The sequence below is a fragment of the Amia ocellicauda genome, chromosome 2 (assembly GCF_036373705.1).
Source record: "Amia ocellicauda isolate fAmiCal2 chromosome 2, fAmiCal2.hap1, whole genome shotgun sequence".
Taxonomy (NCBI): domain Eukaryota; kingdom Metazoa; phylum Chordata; class Actinopteri; order Amiiformes; family Amiidae; genus Amia; species Amia ocellicauda.
Window position 1 is genome coordinate 26,988,199 of NC_089851.1, and position 26,705 is coordinate 27,014,903.

Genomic DNA, 26,705 nt, shown 5'->3' on the forward strand with positions numbered 1-26,705 from the left:
CCTTTCTTCAGGAATACACATTTAACTGAGCTATTTAATTACATAGCTCAGAGCGTTCAGTGGCAAATGAGAGCAGAGTGTTTTAACATTCATTTTTATAATTAGCCCTACATTCACTTGGGTTCAGAAGTATGTGCTTTCCTGACTACAAGACTTCCAATGATGAGGTTCTATTAATTAACTTAAATTAGACTATTTATGGGAAACTTGTATTTGATCTCTATATAGCACTACATCTATCTATCTATGTATCTATCTATATATATAACCATGATTAAGACTGATTCTAATTAGAATTTTCACTCTGTGAGCAATACAATACTTTTAAAAGATGTATACTTGTGTAACCAAACCCAAAGATTTCAATATGACATGTTTTATATCTAAACAACCAATACTATCTAGGAAGAAAGTGCAGTTTACCCTCTGCATTATTCAGCATAAATTCATTAAGTTTCATTTCAATTAAACTGTCATAATATAGCTCTACTGCAATACGTTTTTGTAAGGCCAAGAACAATTAACATTTAGAAAGCACTTTTCATCACATCTAAGAATTCATAAGTGCTTCGTTTAATGATGCAGCCTTGCCCGTGCAGTGTCATGCAGGGACCTTCTGCGTGGATCACAGCATAAATTCTCAACCAGAAACCTTCAATAGAGCTTCAACATGGGGATAGCTTAAAATGGGAAACGGACATAAAACAGATATCACCCTATGCATAATAAGTACTGAGGATGTTAAGCAGAGCAGATATGCTGGTATTGAGTTTCAGGAGGACACTGGGGTCAGAGTACTGTTGATGTCCAGGATGCAGAAAAAGCTGTTTAACATGTCATTGGAGAGACGTCAATTCCACAAGCAAAGTGCACCCTGCCACCATGCTGGTTATTTAGTTCCTTAAAGTACTGACTGTGAGCCAGTTTCAAAGCAAGTGGAAAGGAAATGGATTATACCTTACAAATAAAGGTTTGCTATAATGTTTTCACACAAAAAAACATTCTGTGGATACACCAATGACTAATTGCATTCAGTGATTAGGAGATTTGCAAGACAAATAAACAATATGGATAATTCAGTATCAAAGTAATCAGCTTCACTGGTGGATAATTGTCAGACATCTTTACGGCATACACAGAACACTTTTGGCACAGTAATCTGTTATGTTTGTTTATTTTTCGAGTGGTAAACAACAGCTAAATCTTTTTATGCAATAATTTGTTTTATGTATGTCTGCCTTTCTCTGGAGGAAATTCATTCTAACAAAGTGTGTTGAATACACCCGTTATCAATTTGAAAACATGCATCACTAAATCTCAGCTTGCATTTGAAGCAGGCTATGCTGAAACAGCACAAGCTGTCATAAGCAACAAACCAAAAACCCTATGGTCATAATATAAATTCCATTCCTTTTAGTCACAGCTAAGATAAATGCTGTCTTCCACATGTATATCTGTTACTGACAGCTACCAAACTATGACATAATATACAATGCATTATGATTATTTCAGCTGGATAATTATGTTCATGTGAGCTTTTATATAAAATGTATTTACAAGGCAATAATAATAAGCATTAATGAATTAAAATAATCCTTATAGATTTGTCTATGCATTTGGCACTTAGAAACTGTTACCCAAAGTGTTTACTGAACAGTAACAATTGGCATACTGTACTCCCTAGTACCAAAGGCTGGAAGGTAGATTCAAACTGCTGCTTAACATAATGCTTTAACAAGGCAAGCCCAGGCAGTCCCTGCTGTCCTGACACTGCCCTATGAGAATTACTGATCCAATATTTGCTGGTGTCTGACGGCCTGATAACCACAATTCTGATCATGACTGCTTGGGTAGCTTGTGCAGGGTGTGTGCTGAGCCCATTGATGTTCATTTTGTTTCATTCTTTTATTAAAAAATACTGGTTACACTTTACATTAAGTACCTGGTATAACTCATTAATTAATAAATGAATACCACAAGATAAACACGTCATGCACTTCATGTGAGTTCTATTGTTAATCACATGTATAACAGGGTTAGGGTTAGGTTTTAGGGTTAGCGTAAGTGTGGGTTCATGTTCTCAACATCAGAACGCAGATGATGTTCATGATGTATTGATGTTTAAATCCTATAGTATTAATATATTAATTAATGAGTTATACCGGTACCTTATTGTAAATTGTTACCAAAACACTTTTAGAATTGTCATATTTCATATAGACCATTTTCTGTCCTTAATAAACAAAATTACAAATGTACATAACTGCTATTAATATCATGTTGCGATCATATCAGATTTTTAGTTTACATCAGATACTGTTGTTCAAATATATTTATATAGAGCAATGATTACTTATTTTGTGTCCCTTTTCTTGTTAAACTGATGCAGATAAGTTTACAGTCAGTAAAACATCTATAAGGCACAAAGAAGAATGATGTCTGCATTCTATCTTTACTCTTGTGTAACATAAAAGACAAAAAAGACAACTACTGTCAAAGTACTACATTACATGATGTATGAAATAAGTGCTGTGCCAAATACATCAGCAGTTACAATCCCAGCTGTGCTGATTTGTGAACTTGGCTAGGGGCTCAAAGAAGACCTCTGCGTTTCAATGGATAGGAGGCAATAATTACTCAGATTAATTCATATGACCAAACCTCAAGTGAGGCCAAGATCAACTGCATCCATTTAGGTTCACTGACTTCCACATAATCGGATATATAATTTCATCAGATATGATGAGGCTTGGGTTAGTGTGTGCAGTCTAAGGACTAGTACTGAAGGTCAGCTTTTCTCTCATGTGATTTACATTCAGCTAGTTAGATAGTTATATTAGGGGAAGCTGAAATAATAATATGCATATTAAGCTTTTAGGGATAATGAAGCTGGAGTTTCTAAATGTATACAAGTGTGACAAATCAGTTTTATTCAGGTTGAATATTTGAATCCCTTTTCTTAGCAGTAGACTTCTCAGGTCACTCACTAGTAGCTGAAATTGAAAATACTTCTAAACTACATTTATTTAAAAGTGGGTTCAATTTGTTTTACTCTTTTGGGATTTAAGCTAATCCTGTTAGGGAGGAGAAGGCATATTTCTTCACACCCCTATTCTCAACCTCTATACAGGTTTATAAGAAGCCTCATAGTGCTGTATAGAAAATTGACTATTTTTCATACTTGACATAGAACACATACAACAGTAACATACACTCACCTAAAGGATTATTAGGAACACCTGTTCAATTTCTCATTAATGCAATTATCTAACCAACCAATCACATGGCAGTTGCTTCAATGCATTTAGGGGTGTGGTCCTGGTCAAGACAATCTCCTGAACTCCAAACTGAATGTCTGAATGGGAAAGAAAGGTGATTTAAGCAATTTTGAGCGTGGCATGGTTGTTGGTGCCAGACGGGCCGGTCTGAGTATTTCACAATCTGCTCAGTTACTGGGATTTTCACGCACAACCATTTCTAGGGTTTACAAAGAATGGTGTGAAAAGGGAAAAACATCCAGTATGCGGCAGTCCTGTGGGCGAAAATGCCTTGTTGATGCTAGAGGTCAGAGGAGAATGGGCCGACTGATTCAAGCTGATAGAAGAGCAACTTTGGCTGAAATAACCACTCGTTACAACCGAGGTATGCAGCAAAGCATTTGTGAAGCCACAACACGTACAACCTTGAGGCGGATGGGCTACAACAGCAGAAGACCCCACCGGGTACCACTCATCTCCACTACAAATAGGAAAAAGAGGCTACAATTTGCACAAGCTCACCAAAATTGGACAGTTGAAGACTGGAAAAATGTTGCCTGGTCTGATGAGTCTCGATTTCTGTTGAGACATTCAGATGGTAGAGTCAGAATTTGGCGTAAACAGAATGAGAACATGGATCCATCATGCCTTGTTACCACTGTGCAGGCTGGTGGTGGTGGTGGTGTAATGGTGTGGGGGATGTTTTCTTGGCACACTTTAGGCCCCTTAGTGCCAATTGGGCATCGTTTAAATGCCACGGCCTACCTGAGCATTGTTTCTGACCATGTCCATCCCTTTATGACCACCATGTACCCATCCTCTGATGGCTACTTCCAGCAGGATAATGCACCATATCACAAAGGTCGAATCATTTCAAATTGGTTTCTTGAACATGACAATGAGTTCACTGTACTAAACTGGCCCCCACAGTCACCAGATCTCAACCCAATAGAGCATCTTTGGGATGTGGTGGAACGGGAGCTTCGTGCCCTGGATGTGCATCCCACAAATCTCCATCAACTGCAAGATGCTATCCTATCAATATGGGACAACATTTCTAAAGAATGCTTTCAGCACCTTGTTGAATCCATGCCACGTAGAATTAAGGCAGTTCTGAAGGCGAAAGGGGGTCAAACACAGTATTAGTATGGTGTTCCTAATAATCCTTTAGGTGAGTGTAATATATACATGGTGTTCATGATATTTTTCAGGAATGGTTGTGTGATCTCTAAGCCAAGGGCAGGTTGCTTGTATCCATACATTTTCATGTTTTTTTTTCAAGTGCATCGTGTTGAGGTTGCTAATCAGTTTGCATTTTATTCTTCTAGAAAGGAAACAGTCAAGGTACCTATATTATTTAAAGCCATTTCCTTTGTCTCGTGTAAACAATGAAATAGCCACAATAAGAAACGCAGATGTCTAATTATTTTAATGCGAATAGAAAGCATTGTATCTCGGAAGAAGATTGTTTTAATGCGATTTGTGTATTTTCCTTTGATAATATGTATTTATTCACTATAATCTGTTTTGCAGCAACAAAGCAATAGAAGATTAATTTTGATTTAGAATTAAGCCTTTCAGTTTAGGCTAATACTTGTATTACTGCTGTAAAATGTAGTAGACATCAAGCACTAATACTAACACAGTGCAGGTTGCTTTAGATGGATTTGTCTTCATGTGGTAATTAATTAATGTGGCAGAGTCAGACTGACGAGACACAAGGTAAATACTGCATTAGCAGAATGTCAGAAATCAGAAAATGGATTACAATAACATAAAAACAGTATACCCGTATGAGTTTATTTTTTTCTTTTCATTGAAGTGTGCTATAGAGCTGTGGTTCCAAACACTGAGAAGGAGAAATGGAGGATAGTGTTCTGAATAATGTTTCAACTTTTCAGATGTAAGAGGAAATAGTATGTGTGCAATACAAGGCACAGAATCATCAAAATGTTGTGTAGTGTGTACAGTTTAACATGGATGTGGATGTTTGGGGTTGTTTTCCTGGTGCATATACAGACATGCTCAAATTTGTTGGTACCCCTCCACAAAAAATAAAGAATGCACAATTCCCTCTGAAATAACTTGAAACTGACAAAAGTGATTGGCATCCACAATTGTTTATTCCATATTTAATAGAAATCAGACTTTGCTTTTGATTTTGTTTTTCAACATAATATTGTAAATAATAAAACAAATGAAAATGCCATGGACAAAAATGATGGGACCCTCAACCTAATATATTGTTGCACAACCTTTAGAGGCAATCACTCTGTGAGACTTCTGCACCTTTTAACAGGTAGTTTGGCCGACTCCTCCTGAGCAAACTGCTCCAGCTGTCTCAGGTTTGATGGGTGCTTCTCCAGACTGCACGTTTCAGCTCTTTCCATAGATGTTCGATAGGATACAGATCAGGACTCATAGAAGGCCACTTCAGAACAGTCCAATGTTTTGTTCTTATCCATTCTTGGGTGCTTTTAGCTGTGTGTTTTGGGTCATTATCCTGTTGGAGGACCCATGGCCTGCGACTGAGACAGAGCTTTCTGACACTGGGCAGTACGTTTCACTCCAGAATGTCTTGATAGTCTTGAGATTTCATTGTGCCCTGTACAGATTCAAGGCACCCTGTGCCAGGCGCAGCAAAGCAGCCCCAAAACATAACCGAGCTTCCTCCATGCGTCACTGTAGGTATGGTGTTCTTTTCTTTGAGAGCTTCATTTTTTTGTCTGCGAACATAGAGATGATGTGACTTGCCAAAAAGCTCCAGTTTTGACTCATCTGTCCAAAGGAAATTCTGCCAGAAGGATTGTGGCTTGTCAATACAGTGTATGCATTTTAGCAAATTCCAGTCTGGCTTTTTTTTTTTTTCTTTCAAAAGTGGAGTCATCCTGAATCTTCTTGTATGGAGGCCACTTCAGAAACTGACATACCTTCACCTTGGAGTTCAGCTTGTATCTCTGTGGCAGTTATCCTTGGTTCTTTTTCTGCCATTCGCACTATCCTTCTGTTCAATCTGTTGTTGATTTTCCTCTTGTGGCCGCACCCAGGGAGGTTGGCTACAGTTCCATGGACCTTGAACTTCTTAAAAATATTTGCAACTGTTGTCACAGGAAGATCAAGCTGCTTGGAGATGGTCTTGTAGCCTTTACCTTTACCATGCTTGTCTATTATTTTCTTTCTGATCTCCTCAGACAACTCTCTCCTTTGCTTTCTCTGTTCCATGTTCAGTGTGGTGCACACAATGATACCAGACGGCACAGTGACTACTTTCCTCCATTTAAATACGTTGAATGACTGATTACAAGACTGGAGACATGTGTGATACTAATTAAATAAACGAATTAGTTTGGAATATCACTATAATCCAAGAATTTATTATTTTCTAAGGGGTACCAACAAATGTGTCCAGGCCATTTTAGAATATCTTTGTAGAATGAACAATAATTCATCTCGTTTCACAGCTTCTTTGCTTTATTCTATGACATACCAAAGGCATGCAAGTATACATGATGCATTAGCTTTTAATTTCATCACTTTTCAGGAGGAATGAGGCATTATTTCAATGAGCTGTAAGGGTACCAACAAATTTGAGCACATCTATACATAGTAAAGAGGATTGATATTACACTTAAAAAAAAAAGCCTCCAGAAACATACCTGTAAATGAAAGTGCAATTGGACGTTTAGATTTAAAAATGTATAACATTACATTTACAAGCAGTTTACAGTTTGAATGTCTTGGGTGTTTGTGCATTTAGATACTGTAGATAGATTACATTACATTGTCTCATCATGCCTTTGTAAAATTAGCACCCAGAGAGTTTTCAGCTTCAAATGTAAATATTTCATATGTTCCATGCAGTGCAATCAGCATTAATATGTTGCTGAGATGATTTGGAGTTAATGAATATACAAAGACAACAATTTGCTGCTGAGGTTCTATGATATTATATCTGTGACAGCTGTGATTTCAAACACAAGGTGGAATTTGCTTTATGATAAATATTTGTGGTAAAAAGATATGACCTCACTGCTTTTCAGTCTGTTAACACATTTTCATACATATTTAATCTTATTCTTCCTTTATTAATTATATTTAAGTATGATTCCTAGTGCCCCCCATCACTTTGTCTGCCAGCGTATATGTAATAAATTAAATGTTATGTTGAGTCCCAGTCTATCTACTAAAAGGATGAATGAATCAGATTATTATTTTTTTCTGCTCCTGCTGAGTAGCTAACCCAATTTCAGGTCATGTGATTAACATTCTCATCTCTGAAGATGAAAGCTTAAACATTTCATGTCCACTGTTGCAGTTTTCTTTAATTGTCTTCTCTTTCAGAATTATGTTATTAAAAATGCCATTTATGCTGTTCTTATTTTTTCTCAGATCATGCTTATGTGACCACAGTGCATGACAATAGCTTCCTTCAGTCATGCAAGTTTCATGTTATGCAGTTATTATGTTTTTCTTCAGTGCTTATAAGTATTGTATTTTCTTTTTTGTTTGTTAGTTTGTTTGTTTTATTAGGCTAAAATATACATCTTATATAGACATGCAGACAGGTGACAAATAAAGGAAAAACCAACATAAAGTGTCTCAGTAAGTTGTTGGCCACCACGAGCCACCAGAACAGCTTCAATGCTCTTGGCACAGATTCTACGAGTCTCTGGACTCTACTGGAGGGATGAACACCATTCTTCCAAAAGATATTCCCTCATTTGGTGTTTTGATGATGGTGGTGGAGAGCTCTGTCTAGCACGTCTGTCCAAAATCTCCCATAGGTGTTCAATTGGATTGAGATCTGGAGACTGCAACGGCCATAGCATATGATTCACATCATTGTCATACTCATCAAACCATTCAGTGAGCCCCCCCCAGCATAACAGAGCCTCTGGACCGCCTCACTGTAGGGGTCCAGCAGTCAGGCCTGTACCATTCTCTTGGTGTCACCATACATGCACTTGCCCAGAATATGGTGAAGGATGACCCATTTGACCATATCACTTTTTCCACATCTCTGTAGACCAGTGCCTATGTTTTTTGCACCACTGAACTCTCAGATGTGCATTTGTCTTTGTAATGAGGGTTTATGCACTGCAACCCTACTATAATTTCCCTCTCAGATTCACAGCAAAGAGCCAGAAAGGTATCGAGTAGTCCAAAAACCACAGTGCTTAGAGGATTTTAAACGATACATGGGAAAAGAAGACAGAGCTGACAAACTGTGCTCAAACTACCATTTTCACTCCTCAATGAAATAGTACCATCGCATCTTTCACCACACTAAAGAGGGAGCTGTGAGTGACCTGACTGTTTGTGATGTATGTATACTTGTAAACACCTTTATAATCTTCAAGAAAGCACCACCACAAATATGACAGCGGCTGAGTTCAGAGAAAAGGTGATACAGGGACTCACGAGCAGGAACACAACCAGCGACACAACGCCAGCTCTAGACATGGGAATGACAGGAGTGCCATCGAGACTGATAGGGAGACATTTCCTGGACAGAAATTAGAAATTGATGCCAGAGTGCAGAGTCTGTTCAAACACGAATAAATTGTGTCCTGCAGGGGGCACTAAGAAGTCAGGGAGAAAGCAAACAGTGTTTTTCAACATCCTGCTTTGAACTGTACCAAACTAAGCTGGTCGACCAATAGTATTAAGTACATTTTCAGCTTATATACATATATATATATATATTTCAGATTTGTGTAAAGTATACATATCATTGTATTTCAATGATTGAATCACCAACTAAAAAACATAATTACTATGTAGGTTGTCATTTGAATGAATAATTATATGGCTTTAATTTAATTAAAGGAAAATAATGTTGAAATGCATATACTTAAAGATACAGTGTATACTGCACTTCTTACCTGGTTATATATAATTGGTAGGGCTCCAGATTTGTGACAGGAATAGAGGACAGGATAGGAATAGAGCAGGTCAGACTATATTAGGCTGTTGGTGGCCATCTTGCATGGACAGTCTGGTAGCATTATTTACGGAACCTGAACACATTTGTATAAACTACCAGATCTGTTTGCCAAATTTGGTCTTTAAAAACACTACCATATTTTAGTGATTTCATCAGAGTTGAATTATTTGTAAGATTTTTTATTATTATTATTTCTATAGCTTTAAAACTACCAAATAGATTTTCATTAAACTTACCAAAAAATATGTATAATTATCATCATCATCATCAACATAAATGAGTAGACAACCATTGGATGAACTGGGATTGGATGCGCTGTCAAGAGGGACACAATTAGTATTAAAAATAATAATTAGTAAGTCATTGATGAGCCTTGTTATTCCTAAGATTTATTCTCTGCCTAACAGGCACTCAGTGATTTTCTGTAGAACAGGTGCTATATGATTAAATAACTTGGCCTTGGATTAAATCCAGAATTCGGTTTACTCATCAACCATAAATAACAATTGTGTCACTTGATGGTGTATTTCTGTTTGCCAGAGGCTTCTTGTGTGTACCCAATGGAAAATCACAATCAAGAACCGACTTTATTATCTGTGTTTAATTCAGGCCTTGGTCTGGGTTAGTATTCAAGCAGCAGCATCTTGATCTAGAGGTAATGCTTTTAAGGAGTTTGGAAGAAGACCTGCAAACAAGGGACAAAAAGAGGTTAAATGTCAGGGGCTGCTTGTGTAAGCTATGCACATTATAATGGTAATTGCCTTTTAAAATCAGTGAAGAATAATTGAAAGATGACAGCAAGTTGAAAATGGATCCCCAATTCCTAGCTAATGAGGCATATGAGAGACTGAAGTCCTTACACTAATGACTAGAATACCTTTTTGACCGCAATAACTACACCGCAATATATTTCAGTAGTATCTTTATATCCGGTTATGATACAGCTGACTACATATAGGTAGATCATGGTTATCTCTGCTTAGTACTGAATCCACGTACAGTACTGCATTTCTGACCAGAAGAATAGCATACTGACAGATGAGTTTATATGAACCAGAAATTGATCCACAGTGGATTAAAAAGAGGAATCAGGAATGCATAGGCACATGTGAGAAAAATAAATATATCAAACTTTAGATTTAAAAAGTCAGGTCACTCTGTGCAAGATAAGATTGACAGGCATTGTGCCACATACAGAAAGTAAATGTGATATGGATTGTGCTTCCAAATCTATTTCAGTAAAATGAAGCCTATCTGCCAGGTCAGTGGAAGTACAGTCCTGTGTACTTCAATTCTTTATGAAAAGAATCCCCCGAAAACTTTATTTACAAGACATGAGATTGAATTTGGAATACCCCAATTGTTTCATGTTCTGAAGTGCAATATTTATTCTGTGCATAGGCTTGAAATATCCCTTACATTTTCACTTTCAAACCTTAGTATTTCTTTTTTACAATTTATTGAACTTGTTGTACTTGGGTTTGAATATGGTGATTAATTTAACTTGATCCTGTTGTCCTGGGACTTTGCTAAAATGTTTGTTTCTTTCAGTGCATCTTGTTACATCATGTTACATCATGTTAATTTAATAGGCTGTCCTCATTCTTTATTGTATTCTGTTTCCAATCACAGAGAAAGAGACAAAAATACAACTCATTCCACAGAACACGATCCTGTGCCAGAAGCCTTATCCTGGCATAAAAAGGGACAGCTGAAATTTGCATTTAGATTACTATTTTAATAGAAAACTGTGAGTATGAATTTTGTTCAGTAAAAGAGACTAATGTGGTTGTATTTTAAATAAAATATACAACTTAAACACTTTAAAAGAATACATATTAATTTATTTGAGCACAAACATTTAAAAACAAGCACATTTTCGTTTAAAAAGTAAAAGTTCATGGTAATGCACTTTTAGAAACTTATTTTTATGTGCTGATTCAAAAAGATTACCAAGAAAATCTAAAGACAGTAAAGGACCAGTCGATTGCAGTAGTATTTGATTTGATTATTTGAGATGTAAACCTGCCATTTAACACTTCTAACACTATTACAAAATTACATTAAAGGAGCAATTTATGTCACCTGCGTAAATATTGTATTATACTGTATGTGTTTATCAGGCTGCTCTGCGGTTACATATTCTGCTCAGAATTATTTGTCATTTAGACCTAATGCTTTAGAAAAAAATAAAATAAAAATAAGAAAAGGTCAGAAATCAAGCAAAGCAACAGTTCAAGCAAGGAACTATTCACTACACATTATGGTTCAGCTACTTCATGCATCGCCACATTGTCAGCTTGAGTAAGTAATCATCCATTTGACAATTAATAAGCATAAAGATCCAATGAACAGTGAGGAAGTTACCTCAAGTAATTTTGTTTTGCTGTGTATTTGCATTTGTCTCCTTTCTAGTCTCTACCCATTTTCTTGGCGAGGGGAGTGCCAGAAACACTGCTCACCCCCGCTAGGAGTTTGCCACTGGCCAAGCATGTTAAATCTCAAAAAGAGTTTCTTACAAGACACTAGCAAGGGCAAGGCCAAAGAAAAAAAGGCTAAATAATGCAATGAACATTACTGCAATGTGTCTGTGCTCCAATAAATAACTAATTGCTTGAGTTCTCCTGCTTCACTAAGAGGGAATAGCTTGAAGAACCATTTAATATTCTCACATGGCAGGCTGCGCAATCGTTAGCCAATGGACTGTTTTCCGTTGTGCAAAGCTAATTTGCTTTTTCTGTTTGCTTTTTTTAAAAATCATTCCTGAGACATTATTTCAAAAACATTTTCCGTCATTCTAAACATGCAACAACAGCTGAATGATAGTTCAGGCAGAATAATTAATGCACTTTATGATTCAGTTAAATGTGTGATTTCTTGATAAATAAACTCGATAAATGTACAGTTGCATTATTCTGGCCTTCAGCCTCGCCCTTAGAGTTATACCTGCTCTAAAAGTGCTTTGTGGACCATAGAAGCTGCAATCCCTTAATATGTTCCAATTCCAAATCAAGGAGGTATACAATAAAAATTAAGTCAAGTAATGAAGTTTAAATAGAATCGTACATTTATGAAAGTAATAATACATTTTTCCCATATGAACTTAATTAGAAAAAAGTAGAGGAAGTATATAAAAATAATGAAACTGCAGTTAAAACACACATGTAAAACACTGAATGTATATGATCACCACCACCACACAACATCTAGGAGAAGTTGTAGAACATGGCACTTATAAATATATAGATGCAAATTAGTTGTATCTTATACTATTATTACTACCACAAAATAGTTATTATTATTATTATTATATTATTATTATTATTATTATTATTATTATTATTATTATTATTATTATTATTATTATTATTATTATTATTATAAAAAACATTATTATTATTGTTATAGTTATGGTCACAAAATAACCAGCTTCCAGTATATTCAACTTTAAAGCATTATTACAAATAGAAGATGACAGCATGAAAAACTACTGTCGCCTGCGTCAAAGCGTCTGACTCCCTAATCTAAACTTATTTGTTATATCTGTTCCCGTTGTATAATTCCTTGCCATCTGTTATTTTAAGTGTAAATCTGAATCCAGTATGACTTGTTCACTGAAGCTTTATGTGTTAACATTTTGTTAAGGCTAATTAATTGAAAATTAAATGTATTTACGGACCATTCAACACTGATATAGTTAGTAAATGCAGTTTTGGAAAGTACATCTGTCATATGATGCAGATTAATTTATTAGGCCAAAGTAATTAGTATAAGACAAAGGAAATAAAGTGGAAAGTCTGTTTACTCGTTTCATGGCTTGTGATTTTTAAGCAGAAAAAGCATTGAAATTACTGAAGGAAGATGCTGTCTATACACATACGATTATGAAAAGCAGGGTTGTATAATTGTGTTTTCTCTCAAAATATTTACAAGAATAAAACAGTTTTACCTTGACTTTGACTTTTGCCATAAAATAACATAACATCAGTTCAGACTGTACTTGTAATATAGCAGCTTATTCCCCTGAGTTATTCGGTACTCATGTCATTTTTCACATTATATAATTATGCTTCCATTGCTCCTGCTTACTTAAATATTGCTAGATCTCCTACTGTTTTACTGTGATTTCTCCTGTGCCCCTGCCCTTTAGCACACACCTAGGACTTCACTGCATCATGCCCACACCTCTTTGTACTAGGATTTATGCTTTGTATTTTTGTACTAACTGTACTTCCGCACTATTGTAATGGTTGTAAGTCACCCTGAATAAACAAACAAACAAACAAATAATATTACAAAGGGAAATAAAATAGTATGTGTATATTACATTAATATTTGTAAAAGACATCACAGCAGGTACAAGCAATCAGTGAATTAGGATGCAAGTTGTTGCAACATCTTTGCTTTGTTTAAAGATGAGTCTATGATATTTAGTGCTGAAATCAATGCAAGCACTGCTGTTTAGGATACGATGAAAACAAACCACTTTGCAGCCCTCAGATACCACATAACACTGCCCTCCAAACTAACGAGTTACATGTGGGGTGGGTGATATGTTTCAAAATAAATGACAAAATGTTTAATGTTACAGACTATACATTGTTCCAAAAATGTATACACACTTTACTCACCTAATATTGAATCATAAAGCAAATGGATGATTGCAATTTGTTACATTACCCAGTTTAATGTATTTAGTAATAATTTATACATCTAATTGTTTTTTTTAAGAATTGTTATAATGGTTTACACTCATCCCCCAAAGTTACATCATAATTGGTTTCAAAACAGGTGATCTGTCTGGACGGATATTGATGCAGAAGTGTCACTACTCGAAGTCATTGTGAAAATCCAGGAGTAAACAGTAAACAGTTAAATTAACCATAAAAAATATTATTAGAGAGCAGAGAGATGATTTGGATACAAATGGACTGCAGAATGAAGCTCAGTGCACTGTTGATGATGTAAGTGCTGGACAATGTAAGTCAAGGAATGACTAGATTTATTTTTGGTACTGCTACATCATATTCCAACTGAGCAGGTGGTAAAGAGGATGGCAAGAACTCATGATACTTGAGGATTTGTATTTTGCTTTATTTTATTAGCCCTTTTCTTGCAGTACGTTATCGATTGTGTATTGCACTTTCACAGATCTTAATCTAGTTTAAACAAACCATTTTAGAATTTAAAACATGACCTAGTTGATTAAATGTTTGAATGGAATGCTGTATCAATTATTAGTTCCAAAATGAAAAACAATACAAAATACAAAACAATCTTTGTTTTCTGAGGCCTCCCTACGAAGTTGAAATGGATTAGTCCAATTTACATAGGACTCAAAAGTGAGCAAATACATTACAACAAAACAAAAATAAAAACACAAGTGAACATTGAGTTTAACTGATAGAACAGACATCAACTTCATCTCAAACTATTTAGCTTTACATGATGAACTCGGGTAATATAATTGCATAATTTGACTTTTCATGTAGCCCCAAGCATAACAATACAATAATATCACACTAAGGCAAATTAAAAATCCAGCACTTGATGATGGGTTTGCCTTAGGTTGAAATAAGTAACCTCTGTCAGGCAAAAACTACCATCAATTACTGGAATTATAATTTGTAAATTGGTGGGTTGAACTTGTGATTTGAATTAGGCTTCAGGGCATCTGTCATTTACAAATTACAAACCAATTCTTCATATTGAGGTCCTGTTGGATTAAAACAAAAGTATCTGTGAAACAAAAACTTTGACAGATGGAGAAAAGCAAAAATAGCTTCTAAATAGACTTATACTAGGTTTAGGGAAATGTTAATGTTGCACTGTGATGTGGTTTTCTTCCCTGTGGCAGCAAAATTTCTGTTATTAAAGCATTACTGTATTACTGTGACAGGTTTTCTCATGTCCTTCAGGAAGTGCTCATGCAAGAATAACAAAAATATGTAATTGTATAAAATGATATACACTACATGTTCATTGCTTTTATTGCAATAGCTGATAAACAAAGGATACCTATCTTTTAAGTTAAGTCTGCTGATGCTTGTTTTTTTTCTTTGCAAAATCATGCAGCAAATTAGACATTAAATCATTAAAAAGCAAAATACAGATGATGTACTTGATTTTTATATAACTTAAGAGCATTTACATGCAATGTTTCATTTTAATGGCTGTAATTGATCTAATGTTAAATAAACAGGGTGAATATTTAATTCACTGAGTCACTTTTTCAGTTTCTGAATAAAAGCTTACATTCATTGCCAGGAACCAGCATGCTTTTCAACCATCCATGACTAACTCACTTTATTGCCTTTGAGTATAAGTTGATATTGTCATTGTTACTATTTTTAATACAAGCAGCCTAGACCCGATATTCCCATGTGGACAAGGATCATTTAATAGCAACAAGAGGTCTGCATTAGGAAAATAGTGTCTGCAAGTACATTTGTATTAAGGAAAACCACATCAAATTAGGATAATTATCATTGAAATTGAAGAAGTTGTGTGGAATAATTACATGGGAGCTTGTGCTTCTACTCATGCTATGCTTAATGATGCACTTCAGTTCAAGGAAAGAACGTATCACTCAGGAAGAAAAAAATGCTGCTGCTTCATTAAAATGATGTATCAGACATTTCCTCTCAAATAAATGGTTCAAACAAGTGACAATCTACAAATTGCATTAAAAGCACAAAGTTTCCATCTGCCATTGCTTTAAATAAAATACCTTTACAGTGCAAAATTAAATATTGCTGACTGATTAATGACTCTTGGAAATGGTCAATGTTGGCTTCCTGGGAACATCCTGTTAATCCCTGCCATACATGCTTTGATTGTACAGTGATTTGCAGTTCATCTGCTGACATTTTTCTCGACTAATAAGTGTGCTACCAGACATGTCATGCTGCAGCATATGTGTACCTTTTTGATGGTTTCTTGCCCCTGGCCATTGTGTCTGTGCCACAAAGGCATGCATCTCCTTGGGAAACTAGCATCTCTGCCCATATTGGCTGAGGTCATTTTCCAGCATCATAGGATTATACCATTGTTAAGCAGCATTTGTCATTTCAACCCTAGTTTGTTCTGCTCATGCTCCGTACCATGGTCCTTTGACATTTATGGAGATTGTTGTTCACAGTGAATTAAACGCACATCTTTGGCACACTGTACAATATTGTTTGACAGTTCTTCATATTTTTAATCACAATTACAGAACAATGTTCAGTACAATGCTTAAAAAAAAGAAATGCATACATCAATTAATATTCTACTTTGCATATTTCTTGTTATTGTTTATTATGATCACAAAAGTAGTTAGTAAACAGTAGGCCTATATTTTATGTAAATTATGATGATTTAAAATGAATAGCAATAACAGACATCTGCTCACATTTGAAGGAAAGGAGATGTTAACAGTCTTAATTATAAATATTACACTATAATAGTTGCTCCTATTCTAAATGCTACTATTGCTGTTACACAAGTACATTCAGCTTGAGTACACTGATTCTTGCTCCATCTAAACATATTGTATAATGAGCCATAACAAAAGCAAGATGTAATCCCTAGATGTTGCAAATAGCTTTATATGCCTTGTAGTTCTAAAAGTAAATGTGTTCTCATTATATGTTTGTTTTAATTGATTAAATTAAAGCTTGATTGATTTAAGACAGAGTTTGTTTGTATGTATATATACATGCATGCATTTATTTATTTTGTTTTTGGTTTCCTGTTTGGTGTTTGGCACTGTTAGAGTTAAAATAAAGTACATTATTTCCCTATTAATTGCAATGAAACCTATGATGGACAGGCATGAATATGTCTTGATTGTTCGACAATAACATTTAAGAAATTACAGGTATACATTTTCTTAGCTACAGCATGCTATATAGTGTTGTAAGCATCCTTCATAGATTGTTGTTGTAATCTTGTTAATCCATTTCAATAATTATTATAGGAATTTAGGGAAAGACCAGGGACTATGCACCAAATTCTCAGGACTCCTGTTCTTTCTTAATTTGTAACATTTAGTCTGATTTGCAAACCTTGCCCATCCTCAAGTCTTTAATTGTGTGATTTATAGAACAGGCTGAAAAAGAAGATCACCAATAAAAGGCCCACAATTTAGTTTAACCAACATTTTGCTAAACAAAAACAAAAGTGGCCCAGTGCCTATTCTTTGCAGTTGTTAGGCAAATAAATCAAAATCATAATAATAATTACACATTAGTATTATATTACCACGGTTATGAGGAAATGTACCAATGACTAAATGAAGTGGACAACAATGCAGTCAGAACCAAATCCCAGAAATCGTAAAGCTCATTGCAATGAACAAAACAGATGCTCCTGATAATTGGTTTATCTGATCTAAACAAGTGGAACAAGTTAGGCTGCTAAATAGGACTAACACACAAACCACTACAAAAGCAAATAGAATATTAAAATTTAACGTCTAATGAAAAACGTGACCACCTACGTAGTATAAGTGGTCAGGTTGATCATATGACTCTAATAGCACTGCAGAATGGTTTCAGACTATTCCACAGAGAGATTTTTTAAAAAAGTGATCTATTTTAAAACTGTGTTGAAAATGTAGAGAGCGCAGGAAAAATCTAGTGAAAAAAAAATCTGAATGGTAAGATATTGAATACAACTACAATGCATCCAATATTTTAGACCAACTATGTGAATTAATTCATGTTAATTAAATATACTTTTACAGTAATAACAAGCATGTCAAAGGTCTGTCAAATTGGTACACATTTACACTGTGTATAAAAGTAGTAATATCAGTTTTTATATAAGGTCAATTACTTGTCCATAGAAAACATGTAAAATATCTTCCCTGGTAACAACTGACTATATATTCAGGGCTACGATGTCCATCTGTATTTTTCTACACTTTACTAATTTAATATTAGATGCAGAATACATTTTCAGATAAATATATAATTAGTATTATTAAGATTACATTAGGCATCGTTGAGGCAAACACATTAACATAGAAATAGCTCTGTATTCAAAATGAATACTGATAATGGTATGACACGTCTTTTTGTGTGGATTTCACATTGTAATGAATCACACTTGAAGTTGAACTTGCTGATTAATGCATTGACACTGAGCACTTATTTATAATTTATATTTCATGCATATTTTGCTGACATATTAAATGTGTCAAACTGCAACTTCAGATGTGCACACATTTTTATTTTGTATTTACATACACATTGTCCTGTTTTCCAAGTCTTTATTCTCTGACTGGCTGACAGCGACAGTAAGTGGGATTTATATTCCAGATGTCATTGCGGGGAATAATAGAGCTGTCTTCATGTTAAGCAGTAGCAACACTGCACTGGATGTTCAAAGCTCTTAAGTTAGTCTTATAGTTCCAAACACTATGTTAGTCCACCTGGTCAGGATAATTTCAGATCAGATTTGTACACTTCAGGCAGGATATTCTTAAATTCAGTTAGCAGATAATCCACCTAAAAGCGAATGATTGTCTGGTACACTGCAATAAGGTTTACATGGCATACTACATTTACTCCAATCAACTAGACTAAACCTGCTTAATCTGCTAGTTAGGTGCATCATAAGGACCAACCTCAGTTGTCTGCAGTCAGCCCACAATGTCTCATTTTACTTTGTTTTCAGGTTCTTGTGGATACAGCATACAGGCATTCCTGGGATTGGCATGGAAGGACCTCATAGTTTCTAAGGTATCTAGTCATTTGTTATATAATAGGGTTTTTATGCATAAGAAGATGTAAATACCAGGTGGTGATTTTGCACTTGATGGCATGGCTGCACTTCTTGCTGTAACAATTTACTTAAGGGGTTATGTTCAAAGACATAGAACAAATTGATTTATGTTCATAATTTTTGTGCATAGAGTAATCACTTAATATTCAAGAAACAGACCTCAAGGTTTAAATGCCATTGGCTGATACTTTCTAGTTATAGAGTTTATAATTCTTTGTTTCAATACAGATTATTTATTACTGTGATATGCATCAGTTCCTGAGTGGGGCATTTGTAAATAGGCATTACTTTGATCTATGCTTTTATTTTTAATTAAATTACTTGGTTTACTTTGGTTTTTGCATATTTTACTGCCATGGGATTAATTCGACCAAAATCAGTATAGCATTCATTGTATGCCTATGCAAGTAGGTACAGATGTCTGTCATATTAAAATGAGCACAATCAGTTTAATTGGCCATCTGTATGCCAAGTATTTTCATGCTGTTTTCACAGATATGTCTGAAAAATGCACACAATTGCAATTACAAGTGTGAATCACACCAGGAAATCTATTTTGTCAGATAACACCCCCCAAAAAATGTTTAACATTAATTTAATCTGCTTTGCTTTTCAGCAACTACATAATACATGTTTAATTTGTCATCAGATGTTCATGATCTAATTGAGAAGTGGACAAGGATTAAAACGGCTGATTTCTGCATGATAGGCAGATAGTAACAGAAAAAGTGTTGAAAGCAGGCTACCCAGGTTATAGGTTTAAATAAGAAGTTGTATAAACAAGATTTGCAAATTAACTAAATAATAATACCAATTTATAATAAATGCACAGAGAGGTACTCTGCTGTTCCTTTGACAGAACAGCTACAATTTTAGATAAGTTGGCCTCTGATGTCTTTCCTATTTTGTTATCCTAGTTGTACTTGATTGCATCAGTGGCTGAACTATGCAAAGTACATGACATGTTTTTAAAAATGTCCTCAGTTTCAGGCTTTATAATAATAATAATAATAATAATAATAATAATAATAATAATAATAATTTGAATAAATAAATAAATACATAAATACATAAATAATAGTATTTTAGATAAAAACACAAATACTTTCATTTTTAAAAGCATCCACAGATCTTGGGATTCTCTCCCAATAATTGAATTTTAATTACGAGGCAACTGGCCTATTTTCTGCTCTTGACAAAACATTCCATTCCCTCAAACACAATATTTGATGTACAAGAGTTAGAGGGGCTCATCTGGAAGATTTTTGACTTACCTGAGTTAAATCCATTATCTGTTAGTGATGTTTATGGTGGTCTGACAGCTAATAACTTCAGTGTAAGACTGTTACCGTTTTTTAATCTTACTACAGCTTAGCAGCCATATGTGCTTTGATTAGTAGAGGTGATGTGTGAGGATCTTGTCAGCCCTCTACTTCATGTTATCTGAATGAGACACATGGGTCAGGGCTTTGTACTGAGGTCTGACATATGGTAATGAACTTATCTCATAAAATATGCATCAAGTGAAAGGGATGGACAGTCCTGTGAGTCGAAAGAATTAAGGAAACAGTCATTTTCCATTATGTTTATGCAAAATGAAAAAACGACCTATGTGATCATTTTCCAGACTTAAAGATGGCTTGTCCTGATTTTCCAGGACTTGTCTGATTGGGTTTGACTTTAAAACTGTGACAGGGGAAATAAATTAATTGAGGGTACATTTAACCTTGATAGAATGATTTCTTTCTTAAGCCTTTAAGCGAAATCTATAAAATTAACCAAAGACAATGGAGTCATTGAGATGTACTAGTACATTTATTATTTGATATATATGAATACCCCATGCAATGCTATAACGGCTCTTTTTTTTTTAATTTAGAGACTTATACTACAAAACACTATAATAGGTTTTGCTGTGTTAAGCCTATATGCTAATAAGGTTTATGTGTCTTGGGCTTCATAACTGAATATGATTTGCCAAATTATATAATAATATATTGCATTATCATAAAGTATTGGAAATTACATATATACACTGAGGGAAAAAAGTATTTGATCCCCTGCTGATTTTGTACATTTGCCCACTGACAAATAAATGATCAGTCTATAATTTTAATGGTAGGTGTATTTTAACAGTGAGAGACAGAATAACAACAAAAAAATCCAGAAAAATGCATTTCAAAAAAGTTATAAATTGATTTGCATGTTAATGAGGGAAATAAGTATTTGATCCCCTATCAATCAGCAAGATTTCTGGCTCCCAGGTGTCTTTTATACAGCTAACGAGGTAACTCTCTTAAAGGCAGTGCTCCTAATCTCAGCTCGTTACCTGTATAAAAGACACCTGTCCACAGAAGCAATCAATCAATCAGATTCCAAACTCTCCACCATGGCCAAGACCAAAGAGCTGTCCAAGGATGTCAGGGACAAGATTGTAGACCTACACAAGGCTGGAATGGGCTACAAGACCATCGCCAAGCAGCTTGGTGAGAAGGTGACAACAGTTGGTGCGATTATTCGCAAATGGAAGAAACACAAAATAACTGTCAGTCTCCCTCGGTCTGGGGCTCCATGCAAGATCTCACCTCGTGGAATTTCAATGATCATGAGAACGGTGAGGAATCAGCCCAGAACTACACGGGAGGATCTTGTTAATGATTTCAAGGCAGCTGGGACCATAGTCACCAAGAAAACAATTGGTAACACACTACGCCGTGAAGGACTGAAATCCTGCAGCGCCCGCAAGGTCCCCCTGCTCAAGAAAGCACATGTACAGGCCCGTCTGAAGTTTGCCAACATCTGAATGATTCAGCGGAGAACTGGGTGAAAGTGTTGTGGTTAGATGAGACCAAAATCAAGCTCTTTGTCATCAACTCAACTCGCCATGTTTAGAGGAGGAGGAATGACCCCAAGAACACCATCCCCACCGTCAAACATGGAGGTGGAAACTTATTATGCTTTGGGGGTGTTTTTCTGCTAAGGGGACAGGACAACTGCACCGCATCAAAGGGACGATGGACGGGGCCATGTACCATCAAATCTTGGGTGAGAACCTCCTTCCCTCAGCCAGGGCATTGAAAATGGGTCGTGGATGGGTATTCCAGCATGACAATGACCCAAAACACACAGCCAAGGCAACAAAGGAGTGGCTCAAGAAGAAGCACATTAAGGTCCTGGAGTGGCCTAGCCAGTCTCCAGACCTTAATCCCATAGAAAATCTGTGGAGGGAGCTGAAGGTTCGAGTTGCCAAACGTCAGCCTCGAAACCTTAATGACTTGGAGAGGATCTGCAAAGAGGAGTGGGACAAAATCCCTCCTGAGATGTGTGCAAACCTGGTGACCAACTACAAGAAACGTCTGACCTCTGTGATTGCCAGCAAGGGTTTTGCCACCAAGTACTAAGTCGAAGGGGTCAAATACTTATTTCACTCATTAACATGCAAATCAATTTATAACTTTTTTGAAATGCGTTTTTCTGGATTTTTTTGTTGTTATTCTGTCTCTCACTGTTAAAATACACCTACCATTAAAATTATAGACTTATCATTTCTTTGTGAGTGGGCAAACGTACAAAATTAGCAGGGGATCAAATACTTTTTTCCCCCACTGTATATATCCCATATTAATTTGAGCCGACTATACAGATGTGTTTGCGGCACTAAATCAAGTACAACTGACATAAACACACGCATTTCACAGATGTATATGCAATTCAGAACTCCAAATTTGTTTTGTGCCTGTTGTAACCTGGGGGAACTGAAGGTAAAGACCAATCCCCCTAGTCATATTCCCATTAGGCCAATCACCTAATTTTAAGCTACATTCTATTATAGAAACTATTTACTTAGTTGAAAGACAGCTAAAGCACCCTCCAGCCTAATAGGAGCTTTGCAAATTGGCTGTGCTTGGCAAATTAAACACCAGCACTGAAGATTCGCATTCATAGCTGGAGGATGGCAAAGTCTGGAATTAAATTCACAATCCACAGATTGGAGTCCTGCACAAACTTTTACTGGATGAACCACTCCTGATCCACCATTCAATTGACTGGACTGTAATTCATCATTATATGTTATATTAAGTGAAAACGGGGGGGGGGGGGGAGTTTATTGTTTTAAATTGAAGATGGTGATTTTCTTTAAAAAAAAATAATAATAATATTAACAAAGACCAACAGAAGAAGCAGTTTTTATCAGTATGGCGTTTTTATTCTAATACGATGAGACATGTGGAGTGTTTCTGCTTGTGCTGTCAGATTCCAAATTAGATTCCCCAGCAATCATTCTGAAAACATAGTGCTGAGGCATGCCTTCAGAGACTGCCATTGATGTGTATTGTCATGTCAAAAAGCTTGTTATTATTATGTTTAACTCTGGGAAATTTCTGCTGTTTTCGTAGTCGAGCACTGCATGCCTGTTCTGTTGGAAACAATAACTGTTACTCAATAATTATCTTTCATCAAAACAGGAAAATGTATTTTATTTTTATCAGAAATGATTAAAATACACTGGTTTGAGACATCTGAATGTAAAGAAATCAAAGCACAGGAATCCTGGCTATCACATTGTCTCAGAAATGAAATGGCTTAAACTAAGCTAACTAACAGTTGCACTACATGGTACTGCAAACTGAACATGTCTGTGAAATAGCAAGACCATTCTCCCAAATGTGTTATTGATAATAAAATGTCATCTGTAGAGTAAAAACTCTATTCTCTTCCAGAAGGAGCATAATCTAAGTTAACAAATTCAATTGTGCATTATATATATATATATATATGACCTGAGTAACCATTATGAAATATAGTTATTAAAATAATTAATCTGCATATGCAATGGGAATATTTTTAACCCATTACTATCCAACACACACCCACACATATATGTAATATTAGATAATTAATAATATATTTATTAGAATAAAATACAGCTACATCCATTCCAACAAATCCATTCCATTCTGCATTTAAGAACCATCTTAATTAATTGGAGGTCCCTTGATACTTTACTTAATACCTTTCCCATCTCTATCTAGCTTCTGAGGTGTTTTGGAATCTGACTGACAAGAACTGTACAATAGGTCTACACCCTGTGGAACTGGGGAGGATTTAAATGATCTGTGTTTCCTGGTCTTGTAAATAAGCATATAGTCATCTGAAGTAATAATCTTTCTGAGGACACTACTTTGATCTTTTCTGACGTATGTCCTTCCAGTTTTTATCAGCCTGATATTATTGCAGTTTATGTATGAATATATATATATAAGTGTCAAAGAAGAGCCTATACACAAGCATATCTGTTTTGAAAGAAAATATAATGGTAGAAGTGATAAAAACCAGGTGGGAGACTTAAAAAGTTGTATAATGCTTAAAGTGAAATATGGAGGTGGCAATAAGGAGGTTTCGATTGGTTTTGATTGTGCATCAACAAGAGATTTATGAAAAGTAAAAAAGGATCCAATTCCTGATGATCATGTAATACTGTAAGTAGGTAACTTTAGAGTGAAGGATTTATTGTTAACTTCATAATGAATCAATACTTCATATACTCATCCAGATTAACTCCAAATCAGACAGAAAGAAAGAAAGACAGCATATAATGTAATGGTTTACTCCCGATCTATTAATCCACACTTGGCGATCACATCTCCAGTAAATTTGACATTAAAAAAATAAAAGCTATAAAGTCAAGCTGTACGGAGCCAACTCCAAAACAATATCATTATTGTCTGAAATAGTTTTAGCAATGACAGAATGAATGTAATTATGTGAAGGACTTTTATTATTATTATTATTATTATGTGGTCATATTCCCAGCATGCCTGTAAATACCTTGCTAACTGTATTTTTATATTACTCTTCTACAATACAGAAACTTTAATAATACATATAGAAAGAAAAAGGTAAGAAAAGGGGAAGAGAAACTATGCACTGGTCTCCCCAATGGCCTAACCCAACCCCATTTAGATGTTATGCTATGGTATTTCCAATGAGAAAAATTAAATTGAAAGAAAAACAATATCTTCGTGTTAGGGTGTTTTTAAAAAAAACAGTAGGTATAATATAGTTCAAATTTTGGTCAAATAAGGAATTCTAAATATTTACCTACCTACCTTTCAACATTTTAAAATAAATATTATACATATTTAGTTATTTATGTGGTATATATTACATATATCTATAAGCTGCCATGAAATGTATCAGTGTTTAAATTTAACTTTTCTAAAGCTTTTCTTATTTCAAGAAATTGTCTTATCCCAGTTTATTTTTTCTATTAGTTGACGATCTTTAACAATTATTTCCTTGAATTGTAGTAAAGATACTATTTATCATTTAGTGATCTAATAATCTAGGTGCTATTGTGTTACTTACCTTCCATGATTTGGATTAAGCAGTGTGGACCACATAAATATGATTCAAATTACCTGCAACCTCAAGACACTGATATTAAGTGCTCATTTACTGGTTCACATTAAATAGAGACCCTTTTAAATAATGTTTCACTGATTTCTCTGCTTCATGTGTACCAGTTAATGAGCATTTAATTTAAATCACATGACTCCTATGTGAATCACTAAGTTACATGAATGTCCCAAATCCTCAGTGGATCCTGTGGAAGACTGAACGCCTGTTTCAACTGAACCCTGTGAATGAGCAGGGTGATTTGCTAAAAGCCCCAACTTACTGGCATTTCATCACACATAACATGGATTATTTGTTCAATGTCTGTATGATAAATCTCAAATAGACAGGTTTTTATAGATTGTTTTAATGCCTAGATGGTTATCAATCCTGGAACCGTAATTCTGCTAAAGAACCTGACTGTTTATCTATTTATAATTTAAACAGGACTGGGCAATAAACAGTTAAAAAGGACAGGGGAAGAACCTTTCAGCCTATTCGGCTTCATCAGTGGCACATTAAACACGAAGGACCTTTCCCAGACTCCTATTCATTGCATGGTTGGGATGGATGCACCAGATGATTTAAGAGACATCAAAGCATGAGTACAATGACTCTTTCCTTGAAACCATTGTACCTTAACATAAAATGCTGTAAGGTTAATAGATTCATGGGAGTAACCGAGGGCAAATGCAGATTTTATGTTACCATTATATTTTCCATTAAAATGGAAGTTTAAAAGATATTAAGTGCATGTAGTACATAGACTGTCCATATGAATATACAGACAGATACAGGCTGGGTAAATACCAAAGCCCAAAATGACCCCAACTTATACATTTGTATTGCCTGGGGATGGTCATAAATTGCTTCTGTCCTGAATCCACAACATTGAGATCAGACATCCTGTGGGTAATCTAATAGTTCTTTAGCCTGTAAAAGACTACTACTATGACCAGTTATAGACTGGAGTATCAGTATAAGACAAGTGAAAAGCAATGGCGGCTGGTGGGTTTTTCATACGTGGCAGTTTGTATCCATACGGATATAAACTGCCAGGGGTAAAAAACTAAACTGATATTGAAACTATTGTTTCCATTTAACTTATCATAAAGAACAGAAGAAGACAAAGACCCAAAGTCCATTTAACTTATCAACATTCATATTACAGCAGATTAAACATAATCTATAGCAAGATGATCAAAGTTTCATATTGAAACTATAAAAAACAAATAAATGAAATAAATAAATGACATAAACTCAAATAAATAATATTTATAGGAATGAAAATTAATTCATCCAAAATAACTCAAAGATGTACATAAACTCAA

The 26,705-nt window shown here is 35.1% G+C and overlaps 1 protein-coding gene across 1 annotated transcript in view; it reads left to right on the plus strand.

The window, feature by feature from the left end:
* Positions 1–26,705, plus strand: part of LOC136768110 (cadherin-12-like) — a 169,096-nt gene that overhangs the window by 21,838 nt on the left and 120,553 nt on the right. Inside the window, exon 2 of the mRNA XM_066722166.1 lies at positions 18,868–18,932. The gene's annotated coding sequence lies outside the window, so the exon portion shown is untranslated. The remainder of the gene's footprint in view (positions 1–18,867; positions 18,933–26,705) is intronic.